The 25,392-nt window shown below is 41.2% G+C and overlaps 1 protein-coding gene and 1 non-coding gene across 4 annotated transcripts in view; one reads left to right on the forward strand and one right to left on the reverse strand.

Moving 5' to 3' along the window:
- NR3C1 (nuclear receptor subfamily 3 group C member 1) overlaps positions 1 to 25,392 on the forward strand; it is a 131,132-nt gene that overhangs the window by 73,045 nt on the left and 32,695 nt on the right. The window lies entirely within an intron of this gene.
- LOC114806886 lies at positions 17,035 to 17,167 on the reverse strand. Its single transcript, XR_003754941.1, has one exon. It is a non-coding gene; the product is annotated as a small nucleolar RNA SNORA7 (small nucleolar RNA).

Raw genomic sequence — 25,392 nt, forward strand, 5'->3', positions numbered from 1 at the left:
GAAAGAAGGTTAAAAAAGAAGCATTAAAAGTCTTTTAGTTTCAACTGCTATAGGCTCTCCCTTTCTGTATCACAGAGGACCGATATTTTCTTTGGTATGGAAAAATGCTCTACATCTTTTACTACGGTCATTTTGATTCTTTGGTCTTACACAACGTTATCGGTAAGTAAAAGAGATTTATACTAAAAGCCATGTTAGTAACAAGGATCAAATGATGCTCTACAATTATAGCTTCAAAATGGGTGTGAGAGTTTGAAAACTATACCAATGGGAAAAAAGGAGTAAAATTGAGGAAGAAATGTATATCACGTGAAAACACCTTTCATTTTAGTATTCAAGATGGGAGACTAATATATCACTTTTAACATGGTGTCAGCTGAATCCCCTGTGACTCAATTAGCAGTCATGTCATCCTGGACCAATATCAAATGGATTTGGGCCAAGAATCTACGGTTATGAGGCATATTTCTTCCTTCCTCCCTCTAGTCCATTTGCTATGTAGTTGCACTGATTTCGAGGCAAGAAATTTACATTTGATTCCATAGTAGTTTGGTTGGGGGTGCTTAATTGAAAAGTTAAAATGTCTGTAGTAGGCTTAAAAATTCAGATCTGAGGCATAATGTTGCCTTTAAATTCGAATTCCTTTCCAAAAAATGTCCTCTGAAATATTTAATAATTAGAGTCCTGAGCCTTACCTTTGCAATTGTTTTTAAGCATCCTTGTTATATTATTCTTATAATTATACTATAGGTCTGTAAATTTTATTATGTTTATTGTGTGTTATAATTTGTTTTAAGAAAAACTCATGCATTTCTCTTAGTAATTTGTGTAATGAACTACAATTTAATTTTCGTGTGATCACAGTTTTTAAAAGTAGGTTTTTTTAAGTGATGAAAACTTAGATTGCATTTATTCATTAATCAAAAGTGTTGCCTTTAATGATTTTTCTTTGGCTTATTTTCTTTTTAAAAAGTAGTTGTGCTAACAGCCCAGTTACCTTTTTATGTTGAGACTTAGAAAAATTAGCTTTCTTTTTCTTGGTTTTAGACATGTGCTTCTCTAGTGACAGGTTCAAATTAACCAAACATATAATATGTTATAGCAAATATAATATCTCTGACAAATGTATCCCTTTTTTCCTTGAAACATCCCTTCATTTTGTTGCTTCCTGGCTGGCTGATTATCCGGACTTTGAGTTACTGTCTTTCAAATTTTGAAAATATTCTTCAGATCTAAACTACAACAGCCTACTAAAAACATCTGGTGGAAGAGGTCTTTTTGTGAAATCAATTCTGGAATGCTCACATGGTTAGGTGCATTGTACAACAGTTAATTAGGTCTCAAGAATTTATCCCACATTTCCAGCATACCAAGTATATGTAAGAACATATATTTTACAAATAATAGTATGGTATCAGTCACTCCTCTCAGTATCCTGGGAGGTAGACTGGTATTTATGTACGTGTCTTTTGTTTTTGAAGATGATACTATTGATTGATGGCAAGTTCCATGTTTGTGAGTAGCAAAAAACCTCTCCACATTGTGTGAACATAAAGATAGCTCCTTCCTGTGCCAATGTGTTTGACTCTGCATTATGTCTCAGTTTTCGGGTTTGCTTTTTGATATCCCAATCAAATGAATTCTTCAGAAGTGATTTTGGAAAGTGGGGAAATTTGGGAATTGGAAAATCCCTTTCATCCAGGGCCCTTTGACCAAGTTGGATACAAACAAGAAGTCTATTTAAAGTCTCCTGTCCATGTTCTGTGACTTTTGGAATCATATAGAAGGGAGACGGAGAGACAGATATAGCTTTGAGTTCTTTCTCGGCAGAAATGAAAGGAGGCTTGTATATTCCCGTGTATGAACAATCTCCAACTAAAGTCTAAGAACTATGAAAATGATTGCATTTTAAACTGCTTTTTTTCCTTCCCCTCTCATTTCTTGTTAGATTGCAAGCTTCTTGAGGGCAAAGATCAAGTCTGCTTAACTTTTTTTACTCTCCTAAATGCTTAGTTCTGTGCTCAGGTCACAATCAGCTTTCAACAAATTTTATTGATGGATTGCCTTGAAAAGTACTGATTTTGTGCCTGGAACAAGTCTTTCTCACATTCTGTATTTGCTTTAGTGACATAGTCTTAAGGCAGGAATAACCATAATAGCAAAGTTTTCTGCCCTTTCCTGCACAGTCCTTCTAATTATCTTTAGAAAGTGTCTTGAGTCCCAACTGGTAATTTTTCTGGATCGAAGACTTGTCTAGATCAGGCATCAAATTTTTATAATGTATATTTAGGCATCTAAACTCCCTTTACTGTTTATTATATGCGGGAGTTTTATAGTTTAGACCTGGTCTTACAGTTTTCTTGCCCCATCTGTATTTCATTCAGATCTGAAATAGTTTCAGAAATGTTCTTTGTCCTCCAAAAATGATTCTCCTAACTTTTCTACCCCAGTATAACAGTAAGTTTTGAAAATTCCAAGGAATAAAATTAAATGAAGCAGTTAGTTTTGTAAATACAAAAAAAGATCATGTTTCTTTAAAAAGATTTTATTTTGAAAATAATGTTTACAACAGCTTTGGGGTTTTTTTGGTTTTGTAATTAAATGGCTATAACCTAAAAATGCGCTTTGTAATGCTATCACTGTATTCCCAAGTTATATTTTTCTTCTCTGAAGATATATTGCCTTCATAATTATATTCTAAACCAGCCTGGGTTCACCTCTTAGATCATGAAAACATCAATGGGAAAAGGGTGTTACCTTTATGCTATATGGCTAGGTAAAGAGCTTAGAAAGAGTCTGTCATTTATTAAAAACGCCTTTTGTGTCTCGCGCAACGGAGATGCAGACGTTGTTCCAGGACTCAGCAAAATCTGCTGCGGAAAGGGTGCACCGCAATCCATCGTTCCACTGGGCAGGCTCTACGTGTGCCCTGAGTGCTTGCTGTTGGTCACAGGGAGATGGAACAAGAGTGTGGATGGCCCAGTGCAAACCAGAACCACTAGTGTAAAGCAACTCAAGCTTGTGGCCTGCCGGTGGTGGGATGCCTTTATACCTGCCCTCACTTAAAAGGACCTATGGGAGCAGGTGGTTCAGGATTATAATTATTATTACTATTATTATGGTATTTGTTAAGTACTTACTAAGTGCCAGGCACTGTACTAAGCACTAGGGGGATACAAGCAAATTGGGTTGGACACAGCCCTTGTCCCATGTGGGGCTCACAGTCTCAATCCCCATTTTCCAGAGGAGGTAACTGAAGCCCAGAGAAGTGAAGTGACTTGCCCAAGGTCACACAGCAGACAAGTGGCAGGGCTAGGATTAGAACCCATGACCTTCTGACTCCCAGGCCTGTCCTCTATCCACTACACCATACCACTTCTCTAGTGGTCACTAGTTTGCCAAAGAGCGGTGGCATTCAGCAGCACCCTGGAGGTCTGCATGGACCTCTTTAATAGTATTCTGCTTATTCTTGAACGCGGAAGAAGAGAAGATAATGTGTCACCAACACTAAAATGGGCCCAACAGTAGCCCGTGATTAGGGAGCCGTACATTCGTGAGACGTAAACAGATCACAGCCCCAGAGGAAGGAAAGGCCTTTGTGTGTGCTCCCAGTGCAGGTCGGAGTGTTAGATCCCCATTGGCCTTCTTAATCTGTACAAGCACCAAAAGTAAATTTCATTATCAGTGGTGTTTTGTAAGGGTACAAAGTTGGATACAGATCTATAATAACACTGTCGAAATGCCTCTCCATTGATTTCTGCGGTGTGGCGGTACTCTCAAATTTATTAGTTGGGAATTTGAAATAAAAATGAATTCCTACATTCCTGCGGAATGAGGGGAGCTTTCATTTAAAGTTTTCTTCCCTAGGGTAGTTTTCTACCCTATCGCCTTTGAAAACAATTTCAGCAAATATCAAGTGGAGCCTAGTATAGAAGTCTGATCCGAACTTGGGAGACGAAAACCCTTGGAAGTAGTCCAGCCAGTTGGAAATTTGAAGAATGAAGACCCTCAGTGCTGCTGAGTGGAAAAGGATAGGGCCAGTCTCTACTTCCCCATTCCTTGTTTGGAATAGAGCAGACCAGGAAGGTGTAGTGATTGCCAGCCAGAATACCAATTGTCTTTCACGCTGAAACTCAGCTGCCCAGGTCAGTCAATCAGTGGTATTTGTTGAGCGCTTTGCAGAGCACTGAACCACTATACACTATAACAGAATCGTAGACACAATCCTTTGACCATAATGAGCTTCCTTCCCCTCTAGACCCAAAGCTCACTGTGGGCAGAGAATGTATCTGTTATATTGTACTCTTCCGAGGGCTTAGTACAGTGCTGTGCACATAGTAAGCGGTCAATATATATGCTTGAATGAATGATTGAATGAGGGGGAGAACCCCGGCAGAGCACTCTGCGGTCCCTTTTGTGGCTATGTGGCTGTGCCTCCACTTCCTCCCCTTAAAAAGGGAGGTCAGGCCGGTTTGGGTCAGCACTCCTAGACTAAGCCCTTGAATGCTGAAGAGAGAGGCTTGTTTACTTTAATAATGTTGGTATTTGTTAAGCGCTTACTATGTGCCGAGCATTGTTCTAAGCACTGGGGTAGATACAGGGTAACGTTAATCCCCATTTTACAGATGAGGTAACTCAGGCACAGAGAGGTTAAGTGCCTTGCCCACAGTCACACAGCTGACAAGTGGCAGAGCCGGGATTCGAACCCATGACCTCTGACTCCGAAGCCCAGGCTCTTTCCCCTGAGCCACACTGCTTCCCGTGGCACTTTACCAGAGCAGAAACTTGGAGCTTACAGTCTAATGCTGCTTGGTCCAAAGGGGCACAAAAGTGTCTTTCATTTTGAGAGCTCAGTGCAGATATTTATATCTGGTGCATTTCAGGGGACATAATTAGAATTTGTAATTAGGTGCTCTTCGACCATAAATGGTCCATCTTGAAACGGAGCAATTCAGGAGAATGTGTATCCTTCAGGACTTCGGTGGGTTTGCTCTTTTAGGGTGGAGAAAATCTGTTCTCATAGACCTTATTAGTATGCCTAATAAAGGGCTTTGGATGCAAATGTGGGACAGTTTTACCAGAAGTAAAGTCATTTAGACTCTCCTTGACTGCTACAGGATAACTCCTCAAAATGTTTGGTTTGATGTAAGTATCTGAAAATTCCAGTCTTTCCACCCAAATGAAGCAGTAATGCGAATAGTCAATGAGGTGTTTTCAGAATCACCCAAGTCTTATATTTGGAAAGTAAGCCTGAAGAAGGCCAAAGGGGTGAGGGTGTGTGGTGGGGGGGGGAGGGGGAGGGTAGGGGTGTGTGTGTGTGTGTGTGTGTGAGAGAGAGAGAGAGAGAGAGAAACTTTGACATTTATTTGCCATTTGTCTGGGATTATACTAGGTATTCCAGTTCTCAGGTAATCTGTCCCCTGTCCAGTATGTTTATGGTTCCAAACACCTTTATGTTTAATATTTTTATTCTCAGCATCCAGCCTCCCTCCACTTAGGCTCTTGTAGCTGAGTTTTGTAGCTCAGGAGTGGCCCCTGTATTTCAACAGACCTGTTGAAAATGGTATTTATTAAACACCCTGTAACATGTGCCTTCCATCATCTATGCACTTAGATCTGTAACCTTTGGACATTTGATATTCAACCCCACAGCAGTTATATACATATCTTTAAATTACATATTATAAATTACTTATTTCTATTTATGTCGGTCTCCCCCTCTAGACTGTAAGCAAACAGGGAACATGTCAGCTAATTCTGTTGTATTGTACCCTCCCAGGCTCTCCATGTACCATTGATTGACTGATTGATGTGCTGTAGTTGAGTCAAAGTCATCAGGCTGGAAACCATCCTTATCCCACACAAGACTCATTCTAAAAGGGGAGAACAGTTATTTTGTTCCCCTTTTAGAGAAGGAAACAGAGGCATAGAGAAGTCAAGTAACTCACCCAAGGTCACCCAAGAGGCAAGAGGCAAAGCCAGAATTAAAATCCAGGTCTGCCTATTCCAATTCCTGTACTATTTCCACTAGGCCACACAGCCTCTCAGCCTCAACCTTAGAAGAAAATGGAAAGGTTTGGGAACAAGTAGAGGTGGGAAGAAATTTTGGTATCTCCCCAAGAGACGCACTCTAGGATCAGGTAATCTCTTCATAAATTGGCATAATTCTGTTGCCGAATTGTACATTCCAAGCTCTTAGTACAGTGCTCTGCACACAGTAAGCACTCAAAAAATACAATTGAATGAATGAATACATGATGTTGCAGTGCACGACCAATATACGCACATGTAAGATCACAAATATCTCCATGTTAAGTACCCTCCCTAGTTATATGGCAGTCTGCCTCCTAGCAAGCCCCTATACTCAGCCAAGGTTTTCACTCCGTGATGGAGTTGAACGCTCTCATTGACTTCTGCAACATGCTACCTAGGCAGTGATGAAAGGAAACTGACTCAAAAAGGACTGCTTCTTTCCGAGCCAATTTGTAGGGCCCATATGGGATTCGGGATTCAAGCCAGAGTGAAAGTCTATAAACCAGTTGCATTTAATATTCTGTTTGCCTGTGAGTTGTGGATATATCACAGCCTCTATATCCAAATTCCTGATAATTCCGTGAAGGCTTGGGAAGGCAGGCAGTTCACCAGCATCGAAGCAAAACTCATTGCATCTCACTTTCACTGGGCAGAGATTGTGGATGATAGCACGATACCCCTAAAGCAGCATTATGGCGAAGGGGAAAGGACCAAATTTGAACCAGGAGAACAGAAACATTTGAATTTCACAGTAAAGCAAAGCCCACAATGATATAGCCTAGCTGGGACCTACGAAGCCCGGAAACTCCACTGCTGTCGGACTCAGGGTCCTTAGGGAATATTTGTAATTTATGTAGATAACTGTAATTTATTTATATTAATGTCTGTGTGTGCCCCCTCTCCCACCTCCCCAGCTGTAATCTTGTTGTGGGCAGGGAATGTGTCTGTTATATTGTTGTATTGTACTCTCCCAAGGGCTTAGTACAGTGCTCTGCACAGAGTAAGCGTTCACTAAATGCGATTGTATGAATGAATGAACCCCCTGATTCCTCATGCAGCATGCTGTAGTGGATAGAGCATGGGCCTAGGAGTCAGAAGGTCATGGGTTCTAATCCTGGCTCCGTCACTTGTCTGCTGTGTGACCTTGGGCAAGTCCACTTCACTTCTGTGTGCCTCAATTATGCTCATCTGTAAAGTGGGGATTAAAACTGTGACCCCCATGCAAGACCGGAACTATGTCCAACCCAATTTGCTGGTATCCACCCCACAACTTAGTATAGTGCCTGGCAGATAATAAGCGCACTTAATAAATACCATAATTATTATGATTATCATTATTAGTGCAGCTTCCTATTTCTTCTGCCCACATATGGGCATTCATATTTATTTATAACCAGTACTTGGGGGAGTAGACATAGAAAAAGAGGTAACTACGAAGCAGTTTGTCACTGTACTTCTATCAGCCCCCACAGCACGTATGTAACATGTCCTTTTACTTTTTTATTTCCACTAATCATAATTTGTTTTAATGTCTGGCTCCCCCTGTAGGCAGTAAGCTCCTTGTGGGCAGGGATCTCATCTACCAACTTTGTGTGTTGTACTTTCTCAAGAGCTCAGTACAGTTTCTGCAGTGAGTAAGCATTCACTCAGTAAATGATATTTATTGAGCACTTACTAAGCACTTGGGAAAACACGATGCAACAGAGTTAACAGTAAATGCGATTGATTGATGGATTGACTGAGTGCCCTCCACTGAAAGAGGGAACCCTGTCTCCTCCAGTGCTAATGATGATAATAATAATTATGGTATTTAAGCACCCACAGTGTGCCAGGCACTGCAGCAAGTGTTGGGGTGGATACAAGGTAATCAGGTTGGACCCAGTCCCCCATGAGGCTCACAGTCTTAATCCCCACCTTGCAGATGAGGCAACTGAAGCCCGGAGGAGTGAAGTGACTTGCTCAGGGTCACACAGTATACAAGTGGCGGAGACAGGATTAGAGTCCAGGTCCTTCTGACTTCCAGGCCTGTGCGGTATCCACTAAGCAGTGACCAGACTGTTGCCACGCTTTGTAGCCAAGGACTTTTTAAGGAGCAGAGACTGCCCCTTCCAAGTACTGTGTGACTTGGATACCTTTACGAGGGACATTTTTGATTAATGTTAACTTAGTTAACATCTGCCTGACCTCCCTCCTCTTAAAATGCAAGTGCCTTGTGTTTCAGGGTCCCGGGTCCAAATTAATTTTATTTTTATAACTGTAGGGATTAGTACAGCGCTTTGCACATTGTAAACACTCAATAAATGTTAGTGATGATAATACTAATAGCCGTGAACAGTTAGGACACAGCAGCAGAAGGCTGATCATCCTGGCATGTCGCAATTAGAAACGGATGACTCTCAGGGTAAAGCTTTAGAGAAGATCACAACGCAAAAGGGAAATTAAATCAGCTTCGGGCACTTTTGACAACAAATGCAACAGCGCAGCAAAGGACATGCACATATGTACAATTAGTCACGCATTTGTACAGCTACCCTTGCGCACACTGATAAAAATCTTAGCAAATAGCTCATCACTGATCGTAAAGGATGTATTTGTGTTCTCATTCTCACAGGTATGCATGCGCAAGCCCACCCACGCGCACGCACACACACACACACACACACACACACTCAGTTCTTCTGTCATGTGGAGATTGTATTCCTGTCTGTAAATACTTTATATCCTTCTAGACTGTAAGCTCCTTTTGGGCAGGGAATGTGTCTGTTAATTGTTATTTTTATTGTTTATTGTTATTTTATACTCTCCCAAGCGCCTAATAGATTGCTCTATATACAGTAAGCACTCAATAAATACGATTGAAAGAATAGATATCACTCTTCCCTTGACCAGCACCATGCATACGTGCATGCCGTTTCGTTGTCACATCACAATGTAGCCAGACAGATGTTCATTGAGGGAAGAACACTGATTCCTCAACAGTATTCTATCTAAAACGTGATAAAAACAGATTTATAGTAATACATACACAAGTAAATGTGTTGACATATGTTTTATTTTTCTCTCATATACAAATGCATATATGTGTAAATATATACATATATATCTGCTTTTGTGTGTGTGTGTGTGTGTGTGTATAATAATTATGGTGTTTGTTAAGTGCTTACTATGTGCCAGGCACTGTACTAAACGCTGGGGTGGATGCAAGAAAATTGGTTTGGACACATATATATATATATATATATATATATATATATATCTCAGAGCACTGTACTTAGTGCTTGGGAAAGTACAATAAAACAGAGTTGATAGACATGTTCCCTGCCATGTGCCTGATAATTCTCTTGTATTGTACTCACCCAAGCACTCAGAACCGTGCTCTGTGCATAGTAAGCTCTCAATAAATACCATTGATTGGTGCCCAGGAAAAATAAACCACACCCTTTTCCACACTTAAATTAACATCTGACATCCAAACAGGATCACCTAGTCAAAGACTATCCTACTGTCACCTGTACTTGTATATAGTTATAAAGCAGCAATTTTTTTTTTCTCATTTGGGGCCTAGGGCTTCCTCTTTAATTGCTCCCAAAAATCCTATCCACTTTTCCTCTCTATAACCTCATCTGGTAAAAGTTGTCCAAATATCCCTATGGCTGATACAGGGAGACAACTTAATAACGTGACTCTCTCTTCCATTACACAGTATAATCTTGCTAATTTTTAGTCTCTGTAGTGATATGATCTGAGGTCACGTCTGATTTTGATTAACAGGAAATTATATAAAAATGTGAAAAATATAAGCATAAAGTTTTTATAGGGCTCCTAAAATAATTAAGCGTAGTACATTAAAGTTTCTGTTTTTTAATTACTTTTTTGTTGAATAGCTGGAGAAGTAACCTGCCCAGTGTCCAAGGTTTTTGTGATGATTTGGGACCACTTGTCTGCTTTCAGAAAGTTAAACATAGTAGTGGAAAATCATTTCTCTGCAATGAAATAGTGGATTTAGTGTTTTGTGATACTTAGGGAACAAAATTTGATGACGTGATCTTAAAATAACAGTTTTATGATTCATGTTTTGGCAGGTGGTAGATATTTTGTGTTCCGTTTCGAACTACACTTTATTAACATATTGTAACGTTCTACTCGATTATCAAAACACACCTTTTTTTTTTTTTTACTAACTGAACCCCAAGAGAAATTTTGAGAAGACCATTTACTGATAGGTAATCAAGGGCTGAAATGGGATAGTGACAACTCCCAAAAGAACTTAGTATTTAAAATTAAAGTCTTTAACTAAAAGTTGTACGGCCTGTCTGCAAAATGTAAGGGGCAGGTTGTAAGAGGTCAAGTGTGTGTATCTGTCTCGGACTTTGTTAACCTCATTCCGTCTCTGTCATGAAGTCTCTGTGAAGGCCAGGAATCAATTATCATCAGTGGTATTTTTAATCATCAGTGGTATTTTTAATCATCAGTAGTATTTTTAATCATCAGTGGTATTTATTGATGGCTTACTGTGCAGAGCACTGTTCTGTGTGCTTGGAGAGTACAATACTACAGAGGTGGTAGTTATGTTTCTTGCCCACGGAGAGTTTACAGGCTAGAGGGGCCCTTACGGTTTTGTGTCCACAGTTGTTGTCATGGTTCGCTGGCCAAACAAAACCACCACTCTCAAATGTTGTTTTCCCCTGCTTGTGTGCTATGTTTGTCCTATCTATTTGTATGTTTTTTTCAGTGTGACATCATCTCAGTATTTCTGCTGCTGTATTTGCTAGTTGTCCATAAGATTACTTGCTCAGCTATCTTGGTGTTTCCCTTCTCACTGGACAGTGCACAATGTTTTTTTGCAAGGCCTCATGATGACTGATGCTAACATTTGGACATAGAGACTTTGAAGGCAGAAGTTTAATTTCCAGTGTTGAAAAAGCTTCAATTTCTTTTCTTGTCATGGGAAAATTACTTAAATTGAAGGAACTGGGTTTTTTTGGAAACTCTTTGGAAAGAGTTTAGTATACACTTTGAGTTTTTAACATCTGCTGTAATTTTCGCTTAGAAAAATGAAAGATTAAAAGTAAAATAGAATTATTCTAATCTGATAATAAATATTGTAAGGCTGAAGTATGATTCAAATCCCCAGAGCTCTAACTACAGTTGCAGCTGCAACAGCGATTACCCTTTATCCATTCCAAGAAAGCTCTGCCTGTGCCCTTGAAACCTTTACATTCTGGAGAGTATCCAAAAAAAAAATCACATCACTCACTCGCTTTAGATGTTTGTCTTTTCCACTCCTGTGTGATTTCTAAAATGGTAGCAGACGCCATTTTAAAGAAATGTAAACTCATTTTCCTGATATAAGCTCTGAAGCGAACTACAAGACTATAGCTTTTAACTTAAAAAACAAAAAAAGCCCCTCCAGTAAGCCATTTCTGCTGCGGAACATTGCAAACCCAAGAATAAGATGAACTGTTTGATAGCTTAGGCTGGTTGTCCTTAGAGGGTAAATAATATCAAGGAAATACTTCCTATTGAACAGAAAAGAGCAATAAGGCAGATCGAATGTATTGATGAGCAATTACATGGTTCCTCTGTGTGGTCAGTATTGGCTCTGGATTGGAATGATGATCTGAGCAGATACAATTTAAGTATTTATATTGAAAGTAAAAAATTTTTGATACCATTAAGTCGAATCCATATTTCAAAACCATCTGTGCTCAACAGAGAATGCAGTTTCATTTCTAGCCTAGGGGATTTTGGATTTGGAACAATATCATGCCTTTTCTGTGTTCACTTTAATATTGTAAAGTCTTGATGCATATATTTGTAGCGGCATATTTGAATAAATAGCACAGACGCAGTTCTAAAAGTAACTATGGATCCATCAGAATCCTGGGCAGGCACTGGAAAAGAATATTCTACTACTGTAAATTGAACTAGCACCCATCTAAAATAAAAGGGGCCAAAAAAGCGCTTTTAATGTAATTAGCATATATTGAAATGCAGCATATCAGTATGATGTTTGTTATTATTGTAGTGCTTTTTCATTGTAATTAAAAGTCTGTCTACGTAAGGCTACCTCTGCTTCACTAGATGAGAATCATTTCTATTTCCTGTCATTCCCTGTGATCAGCAAAGAAATACCGGATGTCATGCCCTGAATTCCATTTATAATCCTTTCCAACCCTTCCATAATATGTCTCATGTATATGTATATGTGTACATATATAAATAAAACCATCCGTTGAGATGGCTGTTGGGGCCTTCATTACCGTGGCAGCAAAATGATTGGCATAACAGGTAGCTATGAAGCTATGAATCAGCTCCCAACCAAAATGTGCCCTCTTCCCACCCCCACCCACAAACAAACATACAAACTCATTCTCTGGGAGGAATTGGAGAGCTATAGCTGCTTGTGTTTCAGTCAGCGAGTTGCTGCCTCCTTAGATATTCCTTCCCCCAAACCAGAGCAGCAGCACCTAGCCAAGGCAGCCTCTCCCCCGTGGCATTCCCTGGTTGGTTTCAGTTGAGGTGGGGTGGATGAACCAACTCGCCAAGCTGTTGGGTAAGGGAGACCCTTTGGAAATTGGGAAGGACAGCCTGAGAAACACCAAAGGAGCAGGGGAGATGGGGAGAAGGAGAGTGGAATCTGGAGGCATTCTTCTCTCTTGGAGGAAGAGTGGCCCTCTTCCCTCTCCCTTCAGAGAGATGTGGAGGGATAATGGCAGCCGGGGGAAAGGGATAAAAAGTGGGAAAGTGGAAAGTGGCTGGAAGGCAGCTGAAAGAACAGCGCACAGGGACGCAGAGAAGACCAAAGGATTACAGGGAGGGCAAAATACAAAGAAAATTGAGAAGCTGAGGAAGAGAATAGTGAGGGAATACCATGGGTTTTAAGGCACTCAATCAGCTATCCCCTTCCCACCTTACCTCACTAATTTTCTACTACAACCCAGCCCACACATTTGGCTCCTCTAATACCAACCTACTCACTGTACCTCTGTTTCATCTATCTCGCCACCGACCCCTTGCCCACGTCCTCCCTCTAGTCTGGAAATCACACATTCAAAGCAGTATTAAAATCACATCTCCTCGAAGAGGACTTCTCTGACTAAGCCTTCATTTCCCCTGTTCTTCCTCTCTTCTACGTCATGTCCGTGCTCTTTGAACTGTACCCCACCCCATCCTCACTGCGTTTATGTGGACAACCTTATGCTCTCCCATTAATCCTATTTATAATTTATTTTAATGCCTGCCTCCCCCCCAACCTCTAAACTCCTGTGGACAGGAATTGTAGCTACCAACTCAACTTTATTTAGTGCTTAATTCATATCTGTGATTTATTGAATGATTGATTGAGAGGCATGCACAGGGACAAATAAATTGAAAGCCTGGTAAATTGAAATAGAATCAGACAGACTGGACTTGAGGGGCATAGAGGGAGAGAAGAGAGGCAGGGCAGAGCATCAAGGGGAGGATTATCAAGCACTTAGTACTGTGCTCTGCACACAGTAAGTGCTCAATAAATACGACTGAATGAATGATCCAAGGTGTACAAAATCATGACAGCTGTGGCTAGGGAGAAAGTGAGATTGTTCACCAAGCCCCCCCTAGTGAGGGGAATCCTCACTAGGAAGCAGCGTGGCTCAGTGGAAAGAGCACGGGCTTTGGAGTCAGGGCTCATGAGTTCGAATCCCAGCTCTGCCACTTGTCGGCTGTGTGACTGTGGGCAAGTCACTTAACTTCTCTGTGCCTCAGTTCCCTCATCTGTAAAATGGGGATGAAGACTGTGAGCCCCACGTGGGACAACCTGATTCCCCTATGTCTACCCCAGCGCTTAGAACAGTGCTCGGCACATAGTAAGCGCTTAACAAATACCAACATTATTATCCCAACTGAAACCTGAGGGTGGTAAGTTCAAAAGACATGAAAGCAAACAGTATCACAGCAGGTAGTAAGCATATGGAATTCATTACATCAGGAAGTTGTGCAGGCAGAAATACTAGTTAGTTCAAGAAGGGTTTGGGTAAACCCGTAAATGAGCAGTACATATTAGGTTTCTAGAGAGAAAGCTAAGGATATAGAGGGGAAAACTTGGGATATTTTACTGTAAATTCCTAAGCTAGATTGATATCAAAGGGTGGGTGGGTAATATCACTTATTTCCGCTAAGAATCCTGTCGCTACTGTCGGAGACAAATTTCTGAGCTAAATGAATCCTTGATCTGATCCACTGTTGGCATTTCTTAAATTTCTTTCTTCCATAAATAATCACTCTCAGTGGAAGAGAGTATGTGTCATTTGCGATCCACCTAATTATACTGCACATCTTTAATGTGGCCCTTGGTTTCGCCTGACAATCTGATCGTATATTGTTAACCAGGACATTCTTGAGGCACAAAAATCATAATTTTCTGAACTGAAAGGAAGCATCACAGAAACTTTTAATGGGCTCTTCTAGATTACCAATAGGACTTCAATCAATCAATTTTGTTTATTAAGCACTTACTACATGCAGAGCACTGTACTAAGCGCTTGGAAGAGTATAGTACAACATCATTAGCAAATATGTTCCCTGCCCATAATAAGCTTTACAGTTTAGATGGGGAGACAGACACTAATATGAATAAATATGGAGTTTTTAATATATAATTGAGAGATATGTACATTAAGTGCTGTGGTAAGCGCTTAGTACAGTGCTCTTCACACAGTAAGCGCTCATTGAAAATATCAGCAACTAACACTGTCTTCTAACACCTGTGGCAAAAGTGTTAATAGGCCCTATATGATTGGTTAAAAGATATCAAACTTTTCTTTTTGGAAGTTCATGGACTAAGCTGCCAGTGTTAAGGGCCATCTGAAATCATATTTTATCTTATCTTCTACAGGTCTTCCAAGTTAAGTGAGTGTAAAATATGTACAGGTTTGGGCAGTTATTATAGATTAGAATCACCAGGCGCTCAATTAATACGTCCTAGTAAACCTTGCTGAAGTAGGAGATAAGTAGTCTAGTTTCTGATCACCAAAGATGAGGGCTGGAATATAGATAGAGTTAATGGAAACATTGTGATAACCTTTTCCAAAGCGGTGGTGGTTTTTTTTTAACTTAATGTGAAAATTATTCTCTAGTCAGATATCAGACAATCAGTAATCCTTAGGTAATGTGGGGATAAGTAGCCAATCTAGAAAATGTATTCTGCTGGTGTGTGCAGTTCAGAGTTTTCATTGTTCTTATTAATCAAAGATAAGAAAAGACCAGGTGAGTGTGATGGACAGAAGTATAATTTCAAGTTAATAGTGGTTGGAAAATTAAAGTGGATCACTTACATAGTTAGATTTTTTTAAATGATATTTGTTAAGCATTTATTATGTGCCAGGCACTGTATTAAGCACTGAAATAGGTACAAGATAATCATATTGTATGCATTCCATGTCCCACAGAGCTCGCAGGCGTAAAACCCATTCTACAGATGACGTAACTGAGGCACAGAGAAATTAAGCTTTCTCGTTTCAGTTCTTCTGCCCCAAGACAAGCATTCAGTGTTATTTATTGAGTGCTTACTGTAAGCAGAGCACGGCTTGCTGTGGGCAGGGACCATATCTACCAACTCTGTAATGTATTCTTCCAAGTGCTTAGTACAGTGCTCTGCATACAGAAAGCGCTCAAAAAATGCCATTGACTGATTACAAGAAAATAGAGTAGGCAGACATGTTGCCTGCCCATAAGGAACGTACAGACTAGCAGGGAAGACAGACATTTAAATAAATTGCAGGTAGTCACAGTAAGTGTTAAGGGGTACAGATCCAAGTGTCTAGGTGTTGTAGAATAGGGGAGGTGAGAGCCTCTTGGAGGAGATATGGTTTTAATAGGACTTTGAAGAAGGGGAGAGTAGTGGTCTGTCAAATACGAAAGAGGAGGAGGTACCAGGCCAGAAGGAGGATGTGGCCAAGGGGTTGGGAGCTAGAAGGACATGATCAAGGTACAGGGAATAATGCTTTCTTCTACTTAAATCAGAGTGAAGATGATCTTTTTCATCCAGTTGGAACTGTTGCCTTCAGCCTGGAATTTGCAGCACTTTTATTTCCAGGTTATTAATGTAAATTGCCCCTTCTTTCATGGGGGGTAGGGAGGACGGGAGGACTGTAACTTCCTTCATCAAATTAATAGAGTATTAAATTGGGCTCCTGAGCTAACTAGAGTTGTTGCAAGTTCCTCGAAGTGTAATGGCTCTGATGCTTCCGATTAGTAAGAGAGTCTTCCTTTCATTTTATGCACCTCTAAAGCAGGAATGCTGTAAATCTCTCAGAGAAAAATCACTGGGGAGATCCGGGACTTTACAATATAGGGTTCTTAAACTTTAATATCTACTTTTGCTGACTTTATCAGTAAACTACTGATCTACTAGCATTTTTGAACCCCTCCGTAGGACTCGTGTACATTTATTCAAGTATTTTATTTTGACCGCTCTTGTAGATATTTTTCTGTCTTCCCTGTTCAAATATAAGCTGCTTATGGGCAGGGAGCACATCACTTTTTAATTCTGTACTTCCCAATGCCGAGTATAGTACCCTGGACCAAGGAGATATTCTATTAACACTACTTCTACTATTTCTCCTATTACTACACTGTTGATGACCATGAGAAACTGAAGTCTTGGAGAGGCTAATTAAAGATGAAATTAGAATCCTGTAAGGCTAGTATCCCTGCTTAAACTGAATTCAGAATACTGGTAAAAATGATGGTATTTAAGCACTTATTGTGTGTTAAAGCACTGTCCTAAGCCCTAAGGTCTTGTCTTATGCTGTCGAGTTGTCTCCGACCCATGTGACTCCGTGGATATATCTCTCCCAGAATGTCCACTCTCCATTTGCAGCCATTCTGGTAGTATATCCATAGAATTTTCCTGGTAAAAATATGAAAGTGGTTTACCATTGCCTTCTTCCACTCAGTAAAATGGAGTTTCCACTCTCGACTCTCTCCCATATCGCTGCTGCCCAGCACAGGTGAGTTTGGATTTGTAGCAGATTGCCTTCCACTCACTAGCCACTGCCCAAGCTAGGAATGGAAATGCCTCTGCTTGACACTCCCTCCCATATTCGAGACTGGTAGAGTACTGGAAAGTCTCCAGGTGCGATCCTGAGAGGGGAAGCAGTGGGATAGATAAAATCTAATCAGGTTGGACACAGTTGTGTTAGAAAAACAGGGTTTTGGCCATAATGCCTTTTGTACAAATTTAGCAGTTTCCAGTTATACCATTTCTTCCACCCCCCAAAAATCACATCACCCTGGATGTTACCATAGTGCCAGAAATGTAACCCAAGTGTTCCCTCGTGACCTCCCTTGAAGTTTCAGACTCTGAGTAGGAGCAGGCTAAAAATAGCCCACCCTTCCTCCCACTCAGATTCTGGGAATCCTGGGGAAGCCTACTTATGAATATTCTTTTAAGCCTGGAAAAATGCTGCATTGTATCAGAGTTTGGTGGTAAGGAATCATGCCTCGCTTTAAAACAGTTTTGAACACTCAGGTCACTGCATTTACAGCTCTTCACCCAATTCTGTTTTTCCCCCAAGACAGGTATGCTGCTTTTTTCTTTTCCATTTTCCCCATGTCTCTTCAGTTTTAGGTTTTAATAATAATAATAATGTTGGCATTTGTTAAATGCTTAACTATGTGCCGAGCACTGTTCCAATCGCTGGGATAGATACAGGGTAATCAGTTTGTCCCACATGAGGCTCACAGTCTTAATCCCTATTTTACAGATGAGGTAACTGAGGCATCAAGAAGTGAAGTGACCTGCCCAAAGTCACACATCTGACAGGCGGCGGAGTGGGGATTAGAACCCACGACCTCTGACTCCTAAGCCCATGCTCTTTCCACTGAGCCACGCTGCTTAGTTTTCTTCTATGCTCCTTTGGGGCTGCATATATATATATATATACATGAGAAGGAGAGAGCGTGAGAAAAAAACAACAACCAAAAAACACTGAGTGTGACTGTATACCTCTAAGTATCATGAGCAGGCCTGGGAGTCAGTGTTCTGGGTCCTAAGCCTGGCTCTGCCTCCTGCTGGCTATGACACCTCCTTAATTTCCCTATGCTTCAGTTTCCTCCTCTGTAAAATGGAGGTTAAATGCCTGATCTCACCCCAATTTGTAGTAATAATAATAATTATGATATTTGTTAATCACCTACTATGTGCCAAGCACTGTTCTAAACATAGGAGCAGATACAAGGTAAGCGGGTTGTCCCATGTGGGGCTCACAAGCTTAATCCCCATTTTACAGATGAGGAAGCTGAGGCCCAGAGAAGTTAAGTGGCTTGCCCGAGGTCACACAGCAGACCTTGGCGGAGCTGGGATTAGAACCCACAACCTCTGACTACCAAGCCCTTGCTCTTTCCACTAAGGCATTCTGCTTAGTGGAGTTTTTTACTGTAAACTCCATGTGGGATAGGGACTGTCTGATTACCTGATTTCCCTGTATCTCTCCCAAAGCTTAGAACAGTGCTTGGCAGTAGTTAGCACTTAACAAGTACCACAATTATTATCATTATCATTGTTACCATTTTTATTACTATCCCCTCCCATTTCCCAACAGAGAATGTGTGTGTGGGCACAAGCACATGCTCATAAAATTGGGGGGGGGGGGGGGGGGCGGAGGGGAAGGTTCAGCTGAGCCTCAGAGCCCTTGTGTTTCTCCCAATAGTGGAAGGTGAGATGGGGAGAGAATCAAGCCTTCAGATTACCCATGTGGTCTGCCTTAAATAGGGAAGGACCTTCCAACACCTGGAAATACTAACTTCCTCAGAATTCAGAAAAGAATCCCTTTATGTAGTTTCATCGACTGAAAGCGCCTGGAGGGACAGGCCGTGTATACTCCTACCCAGCACTTAGCACAGTGTTCTGCACACAAAGTGTCTAATAAATACTATTGCTGCTAATGACTATTATTATCGCTACTAGTCAGTCGATTGCATTTATTGAGCACTTACTGTGTGCAGAGCACTGTACTAAGCTCTTGGGAGAATACAACTACTCCTATAATGAGGAGGTGTTAGGCTCTTGATGAAATACCATTGATAAACCAGACATTAAGGAAAATTCACATTATAGTACATTATAATGCACTTTAACCAACACCACACCTGTGCATATAACTGTTTCTTCTAACCTCTCATTACATTCTGTTCTGAAAGAGGTCTGTTGTCAGAGGAATGTTCCCCAATTCCAGAAGATCTTTCTGTCGAAAACAGAGTGCAACCATGCATTATAGAAGAATGGCATACCAGTAAGACAGAAAAACACATTCATGAGTTCTAGAATGATGGGGCTTTAAATTGAGATATTTGGTAAAGTTTGATAATACCTATATTTTGGTCACTAGAATATACCTTAATTATTTTCTTCGATATATGGCGGTGGTTTGGGGTAGGTTTTTTTTCTCTTTATGATTTCTCCATTGTGGAGTTTCAGGTAAAGTGTCATAATGTTTCTGAAGACATAGTCTTAGAACATTAAAATAGACCTGGTTAGTTTATATCAATTTCCTAGCCTGGTGAAGGACCGTCTTCAGAACATGAAAAGCAGCGTGGCCTAGTGGATAGAGCATGGGCTTGGGAGTCAGAAGGACGTGGGTTCTAATTCTGGTTCTGCCACTTGTCTGTTGTGTGACCTTGGCCAAGTCACTTCACTTCTCTGTGCCTCAGTTTCCTCATCTGTAAAATGGGGATTAAGATTGTGAGCCCCATGTGGGACAGGGACTGTGTCCAACCCTATTAGCCTGATTTGCAGAGAACAGCGTTCATCATGTAGTAAGCACTTAACAAGTACCATCATTAATTTCACTGGTAGACTTTTATCTGGATCCCAAATCCAAACACATGCTCACATCTTGGCAATTCATGATCAAAAGGTAGGGCTCCTGGATTTGGTGGGGAGATAGATATGTGGTGGCCAGAGCCAGGCTGCAGTAATTCTGCTAAAACTTTCCATTGGCAAAACGGCCATGGAGATCTCGGAACCCAGGGAAAGTTCCTTGCTCTCCTGCAGGGATGCCAGGCTTCTGGATTAAATCCAGTACAATGGATTAAATCAATAGCTCTACATTCTCAAGTTTCAGCCGCGTGCATTTAAGGTTAGGAAAGCACAGTTCTTGCTACTTCCTCATGACAAAGGGCTTATTTTTCAGTAGTAGTTAAATTAATAGGGAAGTGACTGTGACATCACTAAGTGACTCCCAGAGCCCATGCATGCGCCTCCAGAATTACAGCTGAGAAATTCTCTTTAAAATATCTATTTGGCATGTGTCACTTGGACCCCTAACTGTTTTATCTAGAATCCTGGCCCAGCTGAGAATTTAAGGTTGATGAGGTAGGGCTAGGAACTTGTGCCTATTTTATCCAGGCCCTAATACAATTTGAACAATCAATAACTAGAAATGGGGATTCCGATTGAATAGAGACCTGTGCTTGGATAGAATCGGCTCATTGTTGAATGAGGATTTTCTTTGATGCTTTTTTTCCCAGGTCAGTTAATTTTGGATTGCTTAATTAATTATGGTATTTATTAAATCCATCCTATGTGTTAAAGCCCTGTGCTTTAAGGTTAAGGACTGAAGTAGATTCAAAATAATCAGATTGGACACAGTCCCAGTCCCAAATGGGGTCTTCACTCTAAGATATGTAGACAGCAGGTGTCTTTATCCCCATTTTTCAGGTGAGGGAACTGAGGATCGGAGAGGTTAAGTGATTTGCCCAGGGTTCACACAACAAGTAACTAAGATAAAACGTGGGTCCTCTGACTCCCAATGCCATGCTCCTCCCTCTAGACCACTGCTGTCTCCCCTTAGTGTGTCTTTCTCTCTACTTAAACCTATATCATTTCCTCTTCAGCATTTTAATATCACCGACTCATCAATTCACCCATTTGCAATCATTTCTAGTTTAAAGACGCAATCTTACATCTTTCCATTTCTTTCACAGTCTCTCATAGGCCATTATATTCTCCATATATGGATGACAAAATACAATTTTTTCCAATGTCTGTAGTTTCATCTGGCAGTTTTCCATGAAGTCAGTAAATAATGTCCTTATCTGATATAGCTTAGAATGATTGCCTGAAGGGATGCCAGAAGTCTAGGTTAGCTTCCAGACCCTTGACTACTGTTTTAACTGTCCATTTGTTCATTTATTTTTGCCTCAGTATATCCGTCCCTTTTTTTTTGTACTGTTCATTTGCTCTACATAACCATTCACTTCATAATTTTGAAATTTTTTTCTGTCACCTTAAATTTAATTTCTTTCTCAACAAGAATTTTTTTTTCCCAGTAGGGAATCATAAATGGACATGGTTTTGTCTTTGGTTAAAGGAGTGAAATTGCTACTCCTGAAAAAAGAATCTGAACATCTTGCTTTGAATATATTTCTTTTTACCGTAACGTTTGAAGAGTGGCCCCTCTTTTTGCCAGCACACCCAAAAAGGTACATTAGGAATTGTAGTCCACTCTTAAGGTCACACAATCATACATAGCTCTGCCCTAGATTGCACCAGCCATGGTTGAAGGTTAATTTGGTTACCGTGGCATTGAAATTTGCAATTCTATTATTCCTATGGATCCATGCAGAGAGACTCGGTTCATTTCTGACTCTGTCTTCAGGAGACCGTATATAGAATTTCACAGTGAGTTCAGCAAGGGTGATGAAAATAACTTCTGCTGAAGAACAGGGTCTAGGGGAAAAGTGAAGGTTTAGGATAAAAACACTTAAGTGAAAGAAATGAAACGATCAGCCTACTGCTTCTTCCCACTTGTAGCAGCGCTCTCTTACTTTAGGAGAAGTAGTGTGGCATAGTGAAGAGCATGGCCCTGGGAGTTGGAAGGTCATGGGTTCTAGTCTCAGCTTCGCCACTTCTCTTCTGTGTGGCTTTGGACAAGTCATTTCACTTCTCTGGGCCTCAGTTACCTCATCTGTAAAATGGGGATTTAGACTGTGAGCCCCATGCGGAACAGGGACAGTGTCCAACCCGATTTGCTTGTATTCATCCCAATGCTCAGTTTAGTGCCTGGCTCATAATGAGCGCTTAACAAATACCACAGTTGTTATTATTTTCATATCCTATCTTTGCAAATAAGTTTCCCCAGACTCCATGAGGACTTAGGTATAGGATGCAGGCTGCAGATCAGCAGCTGAAAGTCATTAAAAGGTGCCAGGGGAAGGGGGAAGGAAGAGTATCTCCAACTCAAAGCCGGAATTCCCAAGTGGCCTTCGGCAAGCTTGGAAGGAGACGAACCAGTGACTTGGCATCAAGGTGTGAGGTGTCTAGGAGCAGATCTGAAGATGTCTCCCTGGGACTGGACATGTTCCTCTAAAGTCAAATTAGGTGTAATAGGTAGTGATGGTGTCAGAGTTCCTTTTCCTGTGCACTCCTGAAGAACAGCCCCACATAAAGGAAAACCACACTGCAGTACTTGGGTCTTGATCCACGCTTCACCCATGTACACAACCTTTCCTTTCAACTTCCTATCCAGGCAGGCGTACCTGGTCAGGAAAGCGTTCTCTAATTCTTTCCTCAAATTTTGCTCTAACCAGCTAAGTGTAACCACGCTCTCTAGTAGAACTATGTCTGCATCCAGATTCCCTCAAAACACATATTGGTATTCACTTCTGTCTTCCTCTCTAGACTGTAAGCTTGTTGTGGGCAGGGAACGTGTCTACCAACTCTGTTGTATTCTCCACATGCTTAGCACAGCGCTGTGCACATGGTAAGCACTCAGTGCCATTGACTGATCTTGGGAAAAACACTACCTCATTTGGTGAAGGCATACCTCATTGGAGAGTTCAGATGTCTGTAAATAACTCATGTTTTGCCCGGCCTAGACAAAATAATTGAGAGACTAGCTCAGGTGAAACTAAATTGGTTAGACACCCTAACACCTTTGAAATGACCTCGGTAATTTAGAAAATGCTCCTGTGACAGCAGAATGAAACTCAGTGGGGACAAGTGAAAAGGTGTACACTTAGAGACTAGAAGTTAAGACATGTAAGATGAGGCAAGACTGGCTAGGCCTAAATGCAGCAGAAGATAAAATGAGATGATAGAGGCCCACAAACTGAATATGAGAGAGCAGTATAGTAGCATTAATTTGAAAGCTTGAATTGTGCCTGAGAGGGACTGCCTTCAGAGGCAGGTGGTCCTAGGGAGATCCGGACCGGGCCCTTGTTTTCAGGAGTCTACAGTGGTTCGAGCGTCCCTTTCTTTCCAATCGTTTAGTCTGGGTTGATTCCAGGATCATCCCTGCTTCCTACAGGCTTCCTAAAATGAGAACACCTGGTGCCTAGGTCAGATTCCCCTCAGGCCCCGGGAGGAACCCCAAGGCTGCCCCTAAAATTGGGGCACAGAGCCTCCATGCCCTTTAAGGGCACTGTACTGCATAGGGGGCCTACCGCACCATCTTAGGGCTATGCCACCCAATTAAACCACACCACTATGCTTGAGTGATGAAGGAAGGCATTGCAAGGAATGTGTCTGTTATATCGTATTGTACTTTCATAAGAGCTTATAGTACAGTGCGCTGCACATAGTAAGCACTCAATAAATATGATTGATTCCCTCAGGTTCTGAATTGGGGAAGGGGCATGGCAGAGCTGCCCTTCTTTCCTCCCTTTTGGACCACTCGGCTGTAGCTCTTGGAAGAAAATTTGGCTCTCTAACCTTTCATCTTGATAGTTAAGTCCCAGGGAAGAAATTTTTATTTCTGTCAAATAAGCCAAAGCAGTGACCATTGCCTAAGTTAGTCGGCTCATTTTGCAAATAGATCACCAGAGTAGTTATTTTTAAATTCTTATTGAAAATTCTGGAAATGTATGCTTGCCAGTAACAGACACACATTCCCAAATCCATTTGCCCAGAAATCAGAAAACTTCTTTGCGAGTGAATGGAATGTTTTTGAGAAGAGCGGTAGAGGAAAATAAAATTTTACCAAGAGGAATCTTTAGTATATGCATCTACTTTATGTGTTCTTTGTAAATTGTTCAGCGTGGCTCAGTGGAAAGAGCTTGGGCTTTGGAGTCAGAGGTCATAGGTTCGATTCCTGGCTCTGCCACTTGTCAGCTGTGTGACTGTGGGCAAGTCACTTAACTTCTCTGTGCCTCAGTTACCTCATCTGTAAAATGGGGACTAACTGTGAGTCTCACGTGGGACAAGCTGATTACCCTGTATTTACCCCAGCTCTTAGAACAGTGCTCAGCACATAGTAAGCGCTTAACAAATACCAACATTATTATTCACCAAAAGTTATATGTATATACTTTAGAGTGAAAACTTAAAATTAGCAGGGTAGCACCAGCCACATTTTTTAAAGTGCTTTTGGTGTTTGTAGAGTTCTTAATAGAAAAGGATCAAGATTCATAGCTTCATCTTCAAATGGCTTATCATTACTAAAGATTTGAAAAAAACACAGTCATCAATCAGCTTTGGGCTGGGGCATCAGAGGGCTGTTTGAAACTTGCCCCATCCTGTGCTAGGCCCATTTTGAGTTAGGAAATAGTAATAATAATAGTAATTATGGTATTTGTTAAGCACTTGCTACATATCAAGCACTGTTCTAAGTGCTGGGGTAGATATGAGTAATCAGGTTGTTCCACGTGGGGCTCACAGTCTTAATCCCCATTCTACAGATGAGATCACGGAGGCACAGAGAAGTTAAGTGACTTGCCCAAGGTCACGCAGCAGACAAGTGACAGAGCCAGGATAAGAACCCACATCCTCTGACTCCCAAGGCAGTGCTCTTGCCACGAGGCCATGATGCTTCTCATGCTACAGGAACACCTCCTGTCCAGCAGAGTACACCATGCAGGGAGATTAGCTTTCCCTTTCACCAGAAAACCATCCATGGAGGTATAAAATGCATACCTGGACTGTGCTGTCCACCCCAGCTGTAGACCCTCTTGCAGCTCCTAATCCTTCCTTAATTTTTCTAGGTGTTAGGGCTTGGGAGGAGCTGGGTGCAGTGTCTCCGGGAGGCAGGGATGCTGCAAAGTAAAATGAAGCCTTATCAGTACTGAATGGAGTTGCCAGGGTTAACTATAGTTCTTATCCCCTGAAATTAGGTCCTCATCAATTCTGCATATTTCCTGGTTTGGAATGGGATAAATAAAATCAATAAGCAACTGTGGAAGTGCCAGGTCTTCCTGTCCCTTAGGAGGACCAGTGTCGGTGGTGGTGTTCTAGTTACAATTTCATCTAATCAGTCATTTTCTTATTCGGTTCTGTGACTCTCCTGCCCTCTCGCCCAGCCAGTGTAGTTATTTCTTTCATTTGTGTATGAGCTCAGTAAAATTGAAATCTGGGGGAAGTTCAAAATGAAAGAGAAACCA

This window comes from Ornithorhynchus anatinus, chromosome X1 (assembly GCF_004115215.2).
Source record: "Ornithorhynchus anatinus isolate Pmale09 chromosome X1, mOrnAna1.pri.v4, whole genome shotgun sequence".
Lineage (NCBI taxonomy): Eukaryota > Metazoa > Chordata > Mammalia > Monotremata > Ornithorhynchidae > Ornithorhynchus > Ornithorhynchus anatinus.